The following is a 16,541-nucleotide window of genomic DNA, read 5'->3' on the forward strand; positions in this document are numbered from 1 at the left end:
AATCCCGAACTTATAGTTACAAGTCGTACATGGTAATGAGTATTAATACAACAGAAATTTGGAATTGATAATTACCAAGTTGTAATTAGAATGGTGTCTTTTTATCCTATTAGGTAACATCAAATTTTCTATTAATTCAATATTTCAATATATTTGTGGCATGGAATTAAATTATTTTACAAATCCAATTGCAAATTTACTTTTATTTTATTCTAGATTTTAGTTATTTTATATTGTACTTGTCATGGACTCCTCTTTCAATCTAAACCGTTATAATTAGGTCCACAAACTGATGGATAATTCACCATAGGGGTTTATTTGCATTTTCATTTACATTTTTTTTGCCACATTTCTAGTGGCACGTACCTGATTTTACAAAAATTTCCCCCTCGTCCTTTTGATGTTACTTGTACCAGATTTAGCTTTTCTTTTCCGTTTCTTTTTGTGAGTTAAGGAGGAACCGTCCACCCTCCATATGATAACAAAGGCAAATGTTGAGGTTGCACAGTAAAACGATTTAATTACTTTCCACGTATTTAATTTGCACTCAGAGAACAGTCAATTTACATATTATATCCAAATTCAGTGGAGCAATGGCTGCGGGCTAATGCACTTTTGGGAACAATGGGACATCCAAATTCTGGTGGTCCTGAGCTTCACCCTGCAAGTTATCCTCTTGTTTGCGGGGATCCGTCGGCGTGAAGGCTCCGCATTGTTGAAAACCCTCCTCTGGCTGGCGTACCAAATGGCTGACTTCATCGCGATCTATGCCCTTGGCCACATGTCCATCAGCAGCAGATCACGCGACCAGCAGATCGTGGCATTCTGGGTTCCTTTCCTACTGCTTCACCTCGGTGGCCCAGACACCATAACTGCCTATGCCTTCGAGGACAACCAACTCTGGCTGCGCCACCTGCTAATTGTTGGAGCATGTAATTCATTTCCTTAGCCAGGATGTAGTTCTAGAGTTAACTAAGTACATGTAGCCTTATCTCAAAAGTCAAAAAGCTAGTCCTGCTCTTGTACGTTCTAGCTAGTAGTTTTTTTACTGAGCTCATGCATGTTCTAGTGATAGCAGTAGACAAGAAAGGATGGGAGAGTTCTGGAGCACTCTAGCTCCATAAATAGATTGGTTAGGAGTCCTATAAATACGAAGTACCTCATGCATGTGATGATGATTGTCGTATAACAAAGGAAGTTGTAAGCCGGTTAGCTAGCTTGTCCTCTGCTCTGCTCGTGAGCTCCTCTGTCCGTGAAAAACTTCTCTGTTTCTTGCTTCATTTTTGCTCTCTAACACTAACATCTGGTATCAAGAGCTCAGGTTCGAGTCAGGTGTAGCGAAGTAGCACGGCGCATCAAAGTTGTTCGTCGGGGCCACGGCAATGGCTTCAAGTTCGGGCGTCGAAATGGCGTAAACAATGGTGCCTGTGTTTGCAGGTGATAATTATGATATTTGGAGTATCAAGATGCGTACATTGCTACTATCGTAGGGATTATGGAATATTGTGGAGGAGGGCTACAGGACATATGGCGATGAAGATGTTCTTTCGACAGAGCAAAAGAAAGCTCTGGCGAAGGACCAAATGACAGATGCCAAAGCCTTGTTTCTAATTCAACAAGGTGTCACGGAAAGTTTATTTTAGCAAATTATCAGTGTCAAGACGTCAAAGGAGGCATGGGACAAGTTAAAGGAGGAGTTTCAAGGATCAGCAAAGGTACTTGCTGTGAAGCTATAAACCTTGCGAAGACAATTTCAGAATCTACAAATGAAGGAGACTGAGAAGGTAAAAGACTACTTCTCAAGAGTTATTGAGGTGGTAAACCAGATGCGTACTTATGGCGAGGATATCAATGATCAAAAGATAGTTGAGAAAATTCTGATTAGTCTGCCTGAAAAATATGAGTACATTGTTGCTGCCATTGAGGAATCGAAAGATTTGTCGACCCTCACTGTTCAGCAACTAATGAGCTCATTAGAGTCTCATGAAGAAAGGAAGCTGCAACGTCAAGAAAACTCCATGGAGAGCGCATTTCAATCAAAACTGAGCTTCAGGCCAAAAAATCCAAAGTTTCATGGGAATTTTCAGAAGAAGTAAAATCCAAGGCAAGACATGCAAGAGGGGTTGGCCCAAGAAAAAAGAGAAAAAGGTACGTCCAATTCAAATATGTGGTGTGAAATTTGTGAAAAATCAAATCATACTACATATAGATGTTGGAAGAAGAATACATGCAACAAATGCAAGAGGAAAGGTCATATTGCTAAATTTTGTAGAACTAGAGATGACAATCATGCATTTTTTTCTGAAAAAATGATAAATCAGAAGAGTTGGTTTATTCTTGTCATACTGCATATGGAGAAAATGATGAGGTTTGGGTCATTGACAGTGGTTGCAGTAACCACATGGCTGCTGACCCAAAAATATTTCGGGATGTTGATTCATCTCATCAAGCAAAGATTCGCATGGGAAATGGTTCTATAGCACAAGGAGAAGGTAAGGGCACGGTTGCTATTCAAACTGAAGATGGTCCAAAATTTATTAAAGACGTACTACTGCTTGTACCTGATCTAAAGCAGAATTTGCTAAGTGTTGGACAACTGCTAGAACATGAGTACGCAGTTTATTTTGAAGATTTTTCTTGCAAGATTTTGGATCGTAAAAATGGAAATCATCTTGTTGCCAAAGTGAATATGGAGAAAAATAGGAACTTTTTGTTAAAAATAAATTATCCAACTCAGTTGGCTTACAAAAGTGAGGTCAGTTACAACTCAGATTTATGGCATAAGAGATTTGGCCATCTCAATTTCAGAGCCTTGAAGTTGCTCAGAACAAAAGGTATGGTCCATGGTTTACCCTTTATTAATTTGAAGTCTGACACTTGTGAAGGCTGTATTTTTGGAAAACAAATCCGATCATCTTTTCTACGTAGTGGAGCATGGAGAGCAAGTGCACCTTTGGAGTTGGTGCACAGTGATATAGTTGTTAAGCTACCAACAATGTCTGAAGGAAATCACTGGTATTTCATCACTTTTATTGATGATTATACAAGAATGATTTGGGTATATTTTCTAAAAGAGAGATCTGAAGCACTTGATGTCTTTAAGAAATATAAAGCTATGGTGGAAAATCAAAGCAATAAGAAAATTAAGGTGCTTCGTAGTGATCGAGGTGGAGAATATATTTCCCATGAATTTGAAAGCTACTGTGCAAATGTTGGAATTCAAAGGCAATTAACAGTAGCCTATAGTGCTCAGCAAAATGGAGTTGCTGAGAGGAAGAATAGAACGATTGATGATATGGCTAACTCTATGCTCCAGGAAAAAGGTATGCCTAAATTTTTTTGGGCTGAAGCTATTAATATTGCAGTTTATATTTTAAATAGAAGTCCAACCAAGGCTATTCCAAATTGTACCCCTTTTGAAGCTTGGTATGGACAAAAGCCTGTCATCAGCCATATGAAGATATTTGGTTGTATTTGTTATGCCCAAGTGCCAGTTCAAAAGAGATTAAAATTTGATACTAAGAGTGAGAGATGCATATTTGTCGGCTATGCTGATGGTACTAAAGGCTATCGACTTTATAATTTGGAGAAAAAGAAAATTATTATCAGTAGAGATGTTATTTTTGATGAGAAGGCTTCCTGGGACTGGGATAGTGCCAAGGTGCAAAAGGACCATTTAATGCCTACAAGTACCATCACAGTAGGCCAACCACATGTTCAGGATGAACACCAGGAGCAAAGTGATGTCCCAAGTCAAGATGGATCATACTTAAGTCCTAGTTCTAGCCCGAGTGCTAGTGAGCAGATACCTTCAACCCCGGTAAGGCTAAAATCTTTAGCTGAGATTTATGAGTCATGCAATTTCTCTGTTGTTGAACCACAATGTTTTGAAGAAGCTATGAAACTTAACAATTGGGTAAAAGCCATGGAAGATGAAATTCACATGAATGAGAAAAATAATACTTGGGAATTGGTTGATCGTCCCAAGGACCGTGAAGTAATTGGAGTTAAATGGGTCTTTAAGACCAAACTAAATCCAGATGGCTCAGTTCAAAAATATAAAGCAAGGCTTGTTGCTAAATGTTTCAAACAAAAGCCAGGTATTGACTATTATGAGACTTATGCTCCAGTTGCCAGACTTGAGACAATTCGCACAATAATTGCTCTAGCAGCTCAAAAGAAATGGAGGTTATTTCAACTTGATGTTAAATCAGCATTTCTTAATGGCTATCTTGAAGAAGAAATATATGTTGAGCAGCCTGAAGGTTTTTCAGTTGAAGGGGGAGACAATAAGGTCTTCAAGCTTAAGAAGGCATTATATGGTCTCAAGCAGGCGCCAAAAGCGTGGTACAGTCAAATTGATAAATACTTCATAAAGAATGGATTCGAGAAGAGCAAGAGCGAGCCAACTCTATACATCAAGAAAAAAGGTACGGATATTCTAATAGTCTCTTTATATGTTGATGACTTAATATATACAAGCAATAGTGAAAAAATGATGCAAGACTTCAAAAAGGATATGATGGAGACATATGAGATGAGTGATCTTGGCTTGCTACATTATTTTCTTGGCATGGAGGTATATCAAAGTGATAAAGGTATTTTCATATCTCAAAAGAAATATGCAGAAAGTATACTGAAGAAATTTAAAATGTATGATTGCAAATCAGTTACAACCCCCTTAATGCCTAATGAGAAACAAAAGATATGTGACGGACCAAATAAGGCTGATCCAACAATTTATAGAAGTCTGGTTGGAAGCTTGTTATATTTGACCGCTACACGACCAGATATTATGTTTGCAGTCAGTTTGTTATCAAGATACATGAGTAGTCCAAGTCAACTAAATTATTCCGCTGCAAAAAGAGTTCTACGTTATATTAAAGGGACTACAGATTTTGGGATTTATTATAAGCCAGTTCAAGACTCAAGATTGATTGGCTTCACAGATAGCGATTGGGCTAGATGTCTTGATGATATGAAAAGCACATCAGGCTATGCTTTCTCGCTTGGATCAGGTATGTGCTCTTGGTCTACAAAGAAACAAAATATTGTTGCTCTATCTTCAGCAGAAGCAGAATATGTAGCAGCATCACGAGCCGTTTCACAAGCAGTATGGCTGAGAAGAATAATTGAAGACATAGGCGAGAAGCAAGATGAGCCAACTACAATTTATTGTGATAGCAAATCTGCTATTGCAATAAGTGAGAATCCAGTCAATCATGAAAGGACCAAGCATATTGCGATCAAGTATCATTACATCAAAGAAGCAGTGGAGCACCGTGAAATTAAAATGGAATTTTGCCCAACAAATCAACAATTGGCAGACATATTTACGAAGGCATTCCCAAGAGAGAAATTCATACATAATAGGGAGATGATCGGTGTCACAAGGAAATGAATTAAGGGGGAGTTTGTTGGAGCATGTAATTCATTTCCTTAGCCAGGAAGTAGTTCTAGAGTTAACTAGTACATGTAGCCTTGTCTCAAAAGTTAAAAAGCTAGTCCTGCTCTTGTACGTTCTAGCTAGTAGTTTTTTACTGAGCTCATGCATGTTCTAGTGATAGCAGTAGACAAGAAAGGATGGGAGAGTTCTGGAGCACTCTAGCTCCATAAATAGATTGGTTAGGAGTCCTATAAATACGAAGTACCTCATGCATGTGATGATGATTGTCGTATAACAAAGGAAGTTGTAAGCCGATTAGCTAGCTTGTCCTCTGCTCTGCTCGTGAGCTCCTCTGCCTGTGAAAAACTTCTCTGTTTCTTGCTTCATTTTTGCTCTCTAACACTAACACTAATTCTGGTGGGGCAGGTAACCGGGGCTGCCTATGTCCTCTACCAGTTTATTACTATTGCTAGGAATCCTGTCATGCTGCATGTAGCCGCTATATTGATGTTCATATCTGGTTTCCTCAAATACGGGGAGAGGACATGGGCACTCAGGTGCGCCAGCATAGATAGCATTGCAAGCTCTCTCGATAAGTCGCATGCAGTTGGCCGAAGTGGTCATCGCAGCCCTTACCATGGAAGGGAGGGAGGGAAAAGGTTGGACACGGAGGAGGTCCTATTGGGAGCTCACTATTTGCTCAATGTGTGCAAGAGCCTATTTATTGATGGACTAGAGATGAAGGTGCTTGAATATAAAGCTATTGCACAAGGCATACAGTTCAACGGTGACATGTACATTTATGAGTTGGTTGAGATCGAGCTCTCCCTCATGTATGACATATTATACACGAAGGCGGCAGTGATTCATACCTGATATGGTTGCTGCATCCGGATCATCTCACCGCTCTCTGCTGTCGCAGCATTCTTGCTGTTTCAGTTCATCACCTATGTTTTGTTGGTTGGAGCCCTGGTCTTAGAGATCGCAACATCATTCAGGGCTGCAGGGTCGTCCTGGGCATGCGCGTCCTTCCATGCCCGGGGATGGCATCGGCTCCAGAGTGCAGCCATGCGCCTTCGCTGGCTTCTCCATGCAGCAAGGAGGAGGACTTGCCTGGACTCTCTTGTGCAGTTCAACCTGTTGGACGTCTGCAGTCATGATGTGAACGACCTCAGAGGTAAAATCGCCATCACAATAGGTCTCGAGAACCGGTGGAACAAACTGCATTTCGCAAGCACCGTCCACATCTCAGAAGACATCAAGGCCATGGTGTTGGAAGAGATACGAAAGAGGCGCCGAGAGGACATGAAGAATGCACGGGGCAGGCGGATACTTGAGGAGAGGGGGATATACAAGGATCTCGTTTGGAGCGTCGACAACATCGAGCTGGACCATAGCATCCTTGTGTGGCATATTGCCACCGATCTTTACCTCTCCCGCTGCTGCCACGAGAATGAAGCCGACCACGCGGTTGGGAACGCGATCAGGGTGCTCTCCAACCACATGCTGTTCCTTCTGGTGGTACACCACTACCTGCTGCCCGGAGTCGTTCGCCACAGCCGGTACAAGGAGAACTACATGTATCTTCTGAGCGGTGGCGTGTGCGCTCCACGCAGGAAGACAGGATGAACCCCTCTGAAACGATGAAAGCCAAGAAAATAGCCAAGTGGCAGCTCCCTGCTGATTCAAGCTATCTTTCCGGCACCGATGATGGAGGTGATGCGGATGGGCGAGCTTATATTGATGGAACTCGACTCGCTGGGATGCTGCTTGGCAACAAGTGGAACGAGATGCTGCAAGTGATCTCTGGGGAGTGGGTCCAGATGCTGTGCTACGCAGGCCACTACTGCGGCGAGGAATCCCATGCCAGGAAGCTGAGCTGCCTGAGCAGCGGAGGCGAGTTCATGACTGCTGTCTGGCTTCTCGCTGGACACATCAATGTACGATAGCCTCGCAGAATGCTCTGATGAACCTTGTTTAGCAGGTGTCAGCGAGCGTATTGATAGTGACGATCGATTTAGTGTCGGACACAATAGATCTCATTGTTTGCACATCGATCAGTACTTTGTGATGTATTGATTCAATGGTTACAATTGCAGTTTTGACTGTGAGTATGTTAAATTTACTTAATGATTTGCAGTTATCTTTTTTGTAAAAATAAGATTTTCGTTTTGAATTTATCTAATAATGTTATAAACGCAGAATAGCTCCAAAATCGTTGAATTCTGGCAACGCAAGGATAACGTTTTGTGTTTCTGCTGCTCTAGGTAACGCTAAACAAGAGCTGTCACCACTCACAAGATTGGCAGCAATCAAATGGATAGACATTATACAACTTCGTAAATTCTAGTTTGAGTGATCCTCCTGATAACAATTAGTCTTTTTGTAGACTTCCATTTCCTCAACGGTCACACAAGCCGCTCGACAACATGTTATTGAATGGCTGATAAAAACAGCATTATGAATGCCATATCGGTTTGGGAGTTAGATATGGCGCACAATTTTTTGGACTGTTTTTTGTTTCCCTTTTTGAGAATCTGATGGCAAAGAAGCTGACATTAACACTACCGTAACTGAAAATACAAGAGAATGTGAAGTGAATATTCAATTCAGAAGAACCCTGACAACAAAATAGGACAAGGGACAACGTGACAGCGGGTGATCTATATATGTATAGCTCAGCAGTGGGATGAAACAGAAGGCGACCGAATCTATCGAGCACTGCTACAAGTACGTAAAAGACTTGCGTAAATGCTACGTACTGGCTGACGTGGTAGCTCAGCTGCACGTCAGGGTTCGCTTGATTCACGGAGGAGGAAAAATCAATATTCAATCACAGTGTGCCACATCAGCGTTTGTAGGTTTTTTTTGTAAGTTCTGTTAGTAGCTATAGCATTACTGGATTCTATCTATCTATCTATTCTATTCTAAAAGCCGTGGCTTTCTTGCCCCTGGTTGCACCACGTCATCACCACCCGGGAACCCTAGCCACTGCCTGTTGCCGCTTGCCGCCGTTGCCACTGGCTGCCCGTCGCCACCTCCCAGACGCTGGTACCGTTCGGGAGCTATAGCCTAGCTGGTTGCTCCATCATAGACTAGGGTGACGTTTATACTATCGATACCACGGGATAATAATCTTTTGTGTCGAGTTTGCTCTCTCTAACTTATTTACGTTTTCACATTTACTTTTTGCAATCTATCTTTGTATATTTACCTTCATAGAGTAGTTTGTTATGATTGGCTAGAGGTTGCAAACCTTTTTGAATGGTAGAGTAGACACACTAGATAAATTTAAAGCATATTTAGATAGAAATTGCTACATGTTTATCTTGTGAAGTTTTTAGAGTTGAATAGTTTTAAGTATCCTAATTCATCTCTCTCTTAGGATGTCGTCGATCCTTCCGATCCTTTCACTTGGATACCACCCTATTGTTTTTATATATCTAAACTATAAAGCTACAAATATGTTTGGTGTTGAGCACCCCATCTAACGTGTCTAGATCAAATCCAACGGCTCTGATGCCTCCTTGCACGTTCTGTCTAATCTGATTCCTGTCTTTCTACCTGTTCGTGTATGGAAATAATTGTTTGGGAACCTTCAATCAATTTAGAAATCTGTCATTAATAAGCGCTATCAGCATTACAAAGTACACAATTATTTCTTTCCATATGTATCATGTCGGTGTATCAAGTAAAGGTGTACCTTGGCTAATAGGCCTCACGAAGGGTGCAAATAGCCAGGGGAACATCTCCTAAAAACTCTAATCAGTTGATGAGCTACCCCGACCAGTGCAAGGCCTCTAGCGACTAATCTCGCTACACCTTCACACAAACCCATGACCAGCCCCCTGGTCGCAAGACTGGATTGGACACTCGCCCGAACATTTCTCTTCACTAGGCACCGGCCCCGATGGATAAGGTCGTAGGCGGTGCAGGGGGGTGTTGTCCCATCCGTAGCATTAAAGGCTAAGGAGTGAGACTCTACATGTCGGCGCAGTGCCGCACGACAGATGGGATGTTGTAAGCCATCCGGCAGGGCAAGTGGACAGAGATGGCGCAGAGAGGCAAGTGGACGAGAACGGCGCAGAAGGCAAGTGGACGAGAACGACACAGAGGCAAGTGGACGGGGACAACGCGAGGAGGCAAGCAGACGGGAACGGTGCAAAAGGGCACCGTTCCGTCCCGTCGCATTAAATGTAGCAAGATAAGGTTCTACGGGCTATGCAAAGACGGTACGCACTAGCACGATATACAATGTTGTCAGAGTAAATTGCATGCCTAGTACTCCGTAATGATGATTTGAGTTAGATATTAAAATAAGTAGAGCCCATCTGTGTAGAGCCCGCATGTAAGTTCTCCTTCTCCCTGCTATATAAAGGGATAAGGACCCTGTTGTAACCAAGATAGATCAATTCTGCCAAACTGCTAGAACACTGTTGTAACCAAGTGAGATCTACTATAACACAAAACACAGAACGTAGGGTTGTTATCCTCCGAGAGACCCGAACCTTTATAACCCCCGGTGTCCCCTCATCCTTCATCTACACACAGACACACTCAGTTCCTGAAACACCGTTCACGCACCCACTATCTGACATACCCTGGAATCACTATTAGGGATTTACCCTCGACATATCCAATAACTAAAATCAATCTATATCTTCTATAACAATTAGATATAGAATGCAAGAGTTATGCGTAAGTTTTTGATATCTACCATTCATGAGTCTCAATCACATGGCTCAAATTTGTACTTGAATCCTACTAATTACGGAACATAATCAAATTCCTTGATTCTCTTCCCCTGGCAACAACCAATCACCTCCCATGCCTCGCATGGTCTCATTCAACTCTAAGCCCGCTTCGCCATGCTACGTGTTAAAGGTTAGCTTGATCTCATGTCCTTTCCTTTCCCTTCTTTTATGTGTAATTTCCTTTGCTTGTACAAAGATGGATATGTTTTTGCTATCGCAAGTTGAGAAGTTTTAGGGATACATCCTCAGATTTTTGTTTTCAATTATCTTTTTTCTCATGAAAATTGTTGCCCTCGCCACAATATTATTGATTCTAGCGTTTGTAACACGTGTGTGGTTGCTAGTGTTAAGATGTCATTCGATCCTTTTGGAAGAAATATAGGGTGATTTGCATATTTTTTCTTTTGATCATATATGCATTGGATTCTGCCGTATTTTTTTTAATTGTTGAAAGTTGAAATGATGTGGATAAAAGTTACAATTTTACTACTACGGAATAACCCTTCACTGCTGATTCCAAACTAGCTTTCATTGCCTGTTTTGGAACCAGCAGTACATAACAGATAGCGATAGTCAGATTGCTATCACTGCCGGCTGTTCTCCACCGGTAGTATTAGTAGTTTTCAAGAAAAATAAATAAATGAGACCACGTGCCGACGCGCTAGCTCGGCCTTGCTTCGGCTTGCACAAGAAACACGACGGCACGAAAAGGCAACTGCCACAGAACACGCCGACGAGGTCACGCCTGCCCGCTAGCATCCAGAACGACATTGCAAAATCACGTTCGATCTGCTTAGTCTTCTAGCGTGCGCGGTTGGTCCTTCGCCGCCATCAGCCACCACACCACCGCCACCCTCATGCCGCTCTGCTCCACGCCACCCACCTCGCTCCCCAAGACCACCGCGCCTGCTCTGACCGCACTGCATCCTTGGCCTTGCTCCGCCCTGCATAAGAAAATGAGACGACACGAAGGCCGCCACCATCACACGAAAGGTCCTCGCCCCATCGAGCGCGCCACCTCAAATCTGCCCAAATACGCCTCCTCCGACCATATTGAGTGTGCCGTCCCCTCCTCCTCCTCCATCGCTCCCCCGCCGTGGCCCGCCTGCCCTCTTACAGCCCCCTCACGCCCACTCTCCTCCACACCGCCCTTCGCCAAGTCCGCCTTGACCCCGACGACAATTAGTTGCCACTCATTGATGCGTGTGAGCGCGGCCAGCATGGCGGTTGGTGGGGACAAGATAGTGACCACGATTCACCACTTAGCATGGAAGGATGCGAACAGGGCTCGAGGAGGAGGAAGACAATGACGGCCAAGGCGAGCGCGAAGAGGAGCAGCAGCTCGGAGGAGTGGTCAGATGAGGGAGAGAGAGGAGGGGAAGAGATAAGGTGGAGAGAGAGAGGAGAGAGAGGGTCCGAGTGTGTGTGACTTAGAAAATTCAGCAGACCCGAGTCGAGCGGATGCGTTGGTGAGCTAAAGTCGGATTCAATGTAAATTTGGGACCGATCTAGGTTCGATGCCGGTTTGAGTTAAAAACCGATAGTGATACTATCACTATCAGTTTTTAGTATGAAATGACAGTAATAAGTTATTTTTACTGCTAGTTGATTTTTAAAACCGGAAATGATACCTATTTTTTTAATGAACTGGCAGTGATAATCGTATCACTGTTTATTTTTATGATGCAATAGTGATAAGATGCTAAATATGGCTATTTCTGTAAAGTGTTTGTTTGAGTTTGAAGCTCGTGTTGTTGAATTGAAAGTCGTAGGCCATCGTGAGGCAATGAATTGGTTGGTGATGAATGATGCATATGTTCAGAACGCTAGCACGTACTCCCTCCGATTGTAAATGTAGATCGTTTTAGACTTATGTACAAAGATTAAGAAAAGTAAATCAAATGACCTTGTTGCCCCTTATTTATTCTGCATTAGAAAAGATAACTCATTTATTTGTGAGAGTAATAGTATTTATTAAACAAATGTAAGAAGGAAACAAAAGAGAAAAAAAATATATATAAGTTTTAGAATAATTTATATTTAAAGAATAGTTAATAAGACTAAAACGTCTTACATTTACCATTAATGGAAGTACAACCTTAACAAAAAAAAGTAAAGAAAACCGGTTCCAGCAGGGTCGGCACGCAAATTTGTGCGCCTAAGGGGGGCCAGTAAATAATCTTACGCAGCACGCAGACCCACCGGTCGGCACGCCATTCGTTTGTAGGTGTTCCATGCATATCGTGGTGTCACATACGAGGTGACTGGTGACACACACAGGCCCGGCCCCATTTCGCGTTCCGGCCTCTGCCTGACGAATTTTCAGCTGCCGCGTCGCAGATTCGTGCTTCACAAGTCTATATCTGCGGCCCGAGACCCATTTTTTGTTTCACAAGTATATATGTGCATGCCGCGCGTGCAGGTCAGAGGATAGAATGTCTGTTCGTGTTGACCACTGCAAGATGTGGGGAAAACGACGATGCATGACTACGTGATCCTCAGCAGTAGTTCAACTGACACACTGTCGCTAATAAAAAAAAAAAACGTACTTGTGGGCCAAACCATGCGAAGCTCTTAAATTACATACATGTTTAAATCAACTGAATTGAAGGACCAGTACAAATAACTACAGAAATGATAATATTTTTACTGCCTGGTTCGTATAAAAAACTTATACGAGATCATCCAACTTAAATGAATTAAAATTGAGCCAAATCTAAACCTTAAATTGAAGTTAGATTTTGATCTAAGCAATCTCCATATATTAAAAAATAATTATAATCTATTTATTAAATTGGAGTTCAATTGAAGCTCTAGCTCCATGTATCTGCACCTCCATAAATATGCACTACTTTCAAAGCCTAGAGCAAATTAACAAGTAGGGCTAGCTATCAAATCAATAGAAAAACAAGTTACTATCATTGGAGTACCTAGACCAAGTGTACGTACAAAATCCCTCCCAACTTTGAAGCCACCAAGAACCAAATCGAAGGAAATGGTCGGCGGGAGCAAGCAAACCGAGCAAGGAAATAGGCCAAATGGCTCAGCTCAGCTTAAGGGACAAGGCCAGGGTCTAATAATACAACAAACTTATCACTATTGGTTTATATTGAAAACCATCGATGGTAATAAAATATCACTACTAGTTTATGGTAAAAACTATTAAAAAAAATATTATTGCTGTTATTTATTAAGAATAAGCAATGATAAATTAGTGTCACTACCGGTTTTAACCTTTCTTACTTATTTATCTCTATTAGATACGGTGAATCGACAATGATATAATTATTAATATCGGTTTTTGATAAACTGACAGTGATATACACAGTCTATTGCTAGTTTAGTCAACCTGATGTGAAACCCGCGGGTATTGTTGAATGTTGGAGAGGAATTAGTCCTCTTCGGAGGAATGTACAAGATCTTGTTCCTTCATCTTGTTCAAACGAAAAATGCTATTATTTTGTTTGACCGGCTAAAGCGCGTTTGAAATCAAATTAAACGATGACCAAGTCTTTAACCGACACTTTGAAGCAGCCGGAAACTTCACAAAAGTGTTCGCTTCTTGTATCTTCATCTTGTTTCGTTTGACACATGGACTGTTCGAATAATAAAGTGTTCCTCGTAAAAAAAAAAGTGTTGCTTCCTTGTTTAATTCGAGCAGATGTCCTGTGCTTTTATCTAAGCGTGAGCATGTCAGACTCTATAACACTTTTTACTAATAATGTTATCCCGAACTTCTCGAGTGCCCGCATTAAATTAATCATGTCCCTAGATTTGTCACAAAGCGTACTTAATAATTTAATACTTGTCTAACTTTCTCTCTCTCTGTCTCTCTATATATATATATATTAGTTACAAAATCTATAGTCAAAGCTAGACTAGCTTGGAGAACCGTACAGAAGTCAACGGTACCAACAGTATTTTAGAATGGAGGTCAAAGCAGTAAGACGGGCTAACACTCCAACACTTGACCTCATCTTGTTTCCTTTTTTGGTCTTTACGGAGGAGGAATTCAGTCGAAAAACACGGGCTCACACTCCAATCGGAAAACGGGCTTTATGGTATTATTTTGTTTAGGGGGAAAACACGTGCAAAACTTTTTTTTTCGAGAACGTGCAGGGGCACATATTGCACTAAGAGAAATAAGAGTCCGGTCATTACAACGACGCCAACACGCTGGATAAATGGCTATTCCAGATCTATTACTTACTCTGTTTTGGTCTCACGTAGAAGGGCTAGCTTCGCGTTGCCTCCGGCAACGAATATTCAGCTCAATAACGGTCCACGCTTTTGATTGTTTGGCATGTCTGTAACACTCTAAAATTTTGATTTTAGGTTGTAAGCATTTTAAAATAATAAATAATATTTTTTCTGAAATTTGAAAGCTTTTCTTAAAATTTTAGAGTTTACAAAGCATTTATTTTGTGTGATGAAAAATGTATTTGTAAAATATTAGAACAGGTTAAGGAATTTTCTGGTTGGATTAATCCTTTTTCCTCTCTCTGAAATTTCCCAAAAGGTCTATTCTTTTCTTTTCCTTGAAAGTCCCTCGAAAAATTCCTTTCTCCCTTGTTTCCAATGTTTTTCCCAAAAGTGTCGTTATCTCTTAATTATTGATCTCTTTCTTTCATTCAAAAAACATTACCGGATATTTGCCTTTTCCATTATATTATTTATCCTGATATTCCTTTAAACCCTATTATCTAATATCCTAAAATCCCAAAATACCTGAAACCCTCCCAGACCGTTTTCCCTCTCAAATCCGGCCCAAAACCCTTCTCTCCCTCTCTCCTTTTCGTTTTTGGGTTGCCTCCCTCCCCCCCCCCCCCTTGCATGGGCCTCAGCCCAGCCTCCTTCCGCTCACTCGGGGCCAGGGCCGTCCGACCGAGCCGACCGTTCCCCGCTCCTGAGCCAGCCTCTCCCTCTTGTGCTCTCTCTACCTTGTGGGTTTGGCTCAATCCGTGTCGAGCCGCCAAGCCACCCCACCGAGCCGGCTCGCATTCTTCCTCCCTCCGTCGACTCCGATCCCCTCCGTCAGTCATCGTTCTTCCTGCGCCTCCCCACGCCCTTTCTCCCCCCCGTAGCAGTCGGATCCAAGCCATTAAGCCCCATAAAGACGCCCCCACCCGTTTCCCCCTCCTAAATCTCTCAATTGCTCAATCAAGGCGGAAACTGCCGGCCTTAATGGCCATTAGTGCGGCCGGCCATTTCTCTGAGCCCCGACCGTCCCGCTTGCGTTCGTGCCTATTTAAGCCACCCTTCATCACCACGGCTAGGTTCCGCACCCCTCACAACCACTCATGTCTCTTTTCTTGCTCGGAATCGCCATCGGCCCCGTCGTCTCCTTCAACTCCCGCCGCCGTCTTTCTTCGCGGATGTGCCATCTCCGGCCGCTTTGACCCATTCTCCGGCTTTGCAGGGTCACCGGAGAGCTTCCCGGCCGCTTCTCGGCGTCGCCCGACCCCCGGAGTGCCGCCCGCATCATCTTCGAGCTCTGCTAATCGCATCTCTCCGTCGCCGACCGTCCACCATCCCTCTCCACCGTCGAGATCCCTCGGTAAAGACTCTACGTGTCCCCCTCTCTCTTTTGCACATCTTCCTGTCGAGTTCCATGGCCGGAGGCTTGTTTTCGCGCGACTCTGGTGATTCTCCGGCCATGCGCCGCCGTCGACCGGCCACCATATCTATGCAGCGTCGCCGATCGAGTTCAAAACTCCTGATCGATCTCCAGCCGTCTGATCTTGGATGTGCGGTTAGGATTAGATGGTTGCATACCCCTTCACTAGCCCAATCATGTATTGCCACGTGTCTTGTGTAATCCGAGACAGTGCCCCTTTGCGACATCAGCCAGCCACCTCAGCACCTAAGCCAATGTGTCACGCCGCATCACCTGCCACATTAGCCAACCGAGCTAGTCAGCCTCTGTTTTGCTCATAAACCCTGGAAATCCTTGTATTTATGTTTAAGCCCTCTAGTTTTTATATCTAAGCCCCTAGCCTTTTTCTAGTCCTTTCCTTTTAGCAGAAAAACCCCTTAGACTCTTGGATATTAGGTTTAGGTCCCATCTTTTTAGAGAAAACCGCCTCTACATCTTTATAAATAGTTTTTATCCCCTATTTTTCTTCAGTTTGGCCCCTGTAGTTTAGTTTATTTTTAAATAAGCCCTTTTTACCTTCAAAACCTTATATCTTTTTGCTCGTAGCTCCGATTTAGACTATCTTTGCGCTCAAATTCTTGTAGCAGCGTGCAGAATCTTTTTATAGGATTTTTACCAAGTCAGCTATTCAAATCTTGTTCAGTAAACACAAATTCATCTTCTGTCCAATTCAGCAAATTTCATCCAAATTCCAATGACACTTTGTAAATTCATCTAAATTCGGCAAGTTGCCAACAAATCATCT

The 16,541-nt window shown here is 42.6% G+C and overlaps 1 pseudogene; it reads left to right on the plus strand.

Moving 5' to 3' along the window:
* The first annotated feature begins 607 nt into the window (after nt 1–607).
* On the plus strand, nt 608–7,015 carry LOC133925423 (uncharacterized; annotated as a pseudogene).
* The last annotated feature ends 9,526 nt before the right edge of the window (nt 7,016–16,541 follow it).

This window comes from Phragmites australis, chromosome 7, assembly GCF_958298935.1.
Source record: "Phragmites australis chromosome 7, lpPhrAust1.1, whole genome shotgun sequence".
In the NCBI taxonomy this organism is placed as follows: domain Eukaryota; kingdom Viridiplantae; phylum Streptophyta; class Magnoliopsida; order Poales; family Poaceae; genus Phragmites; species Phragmites australis.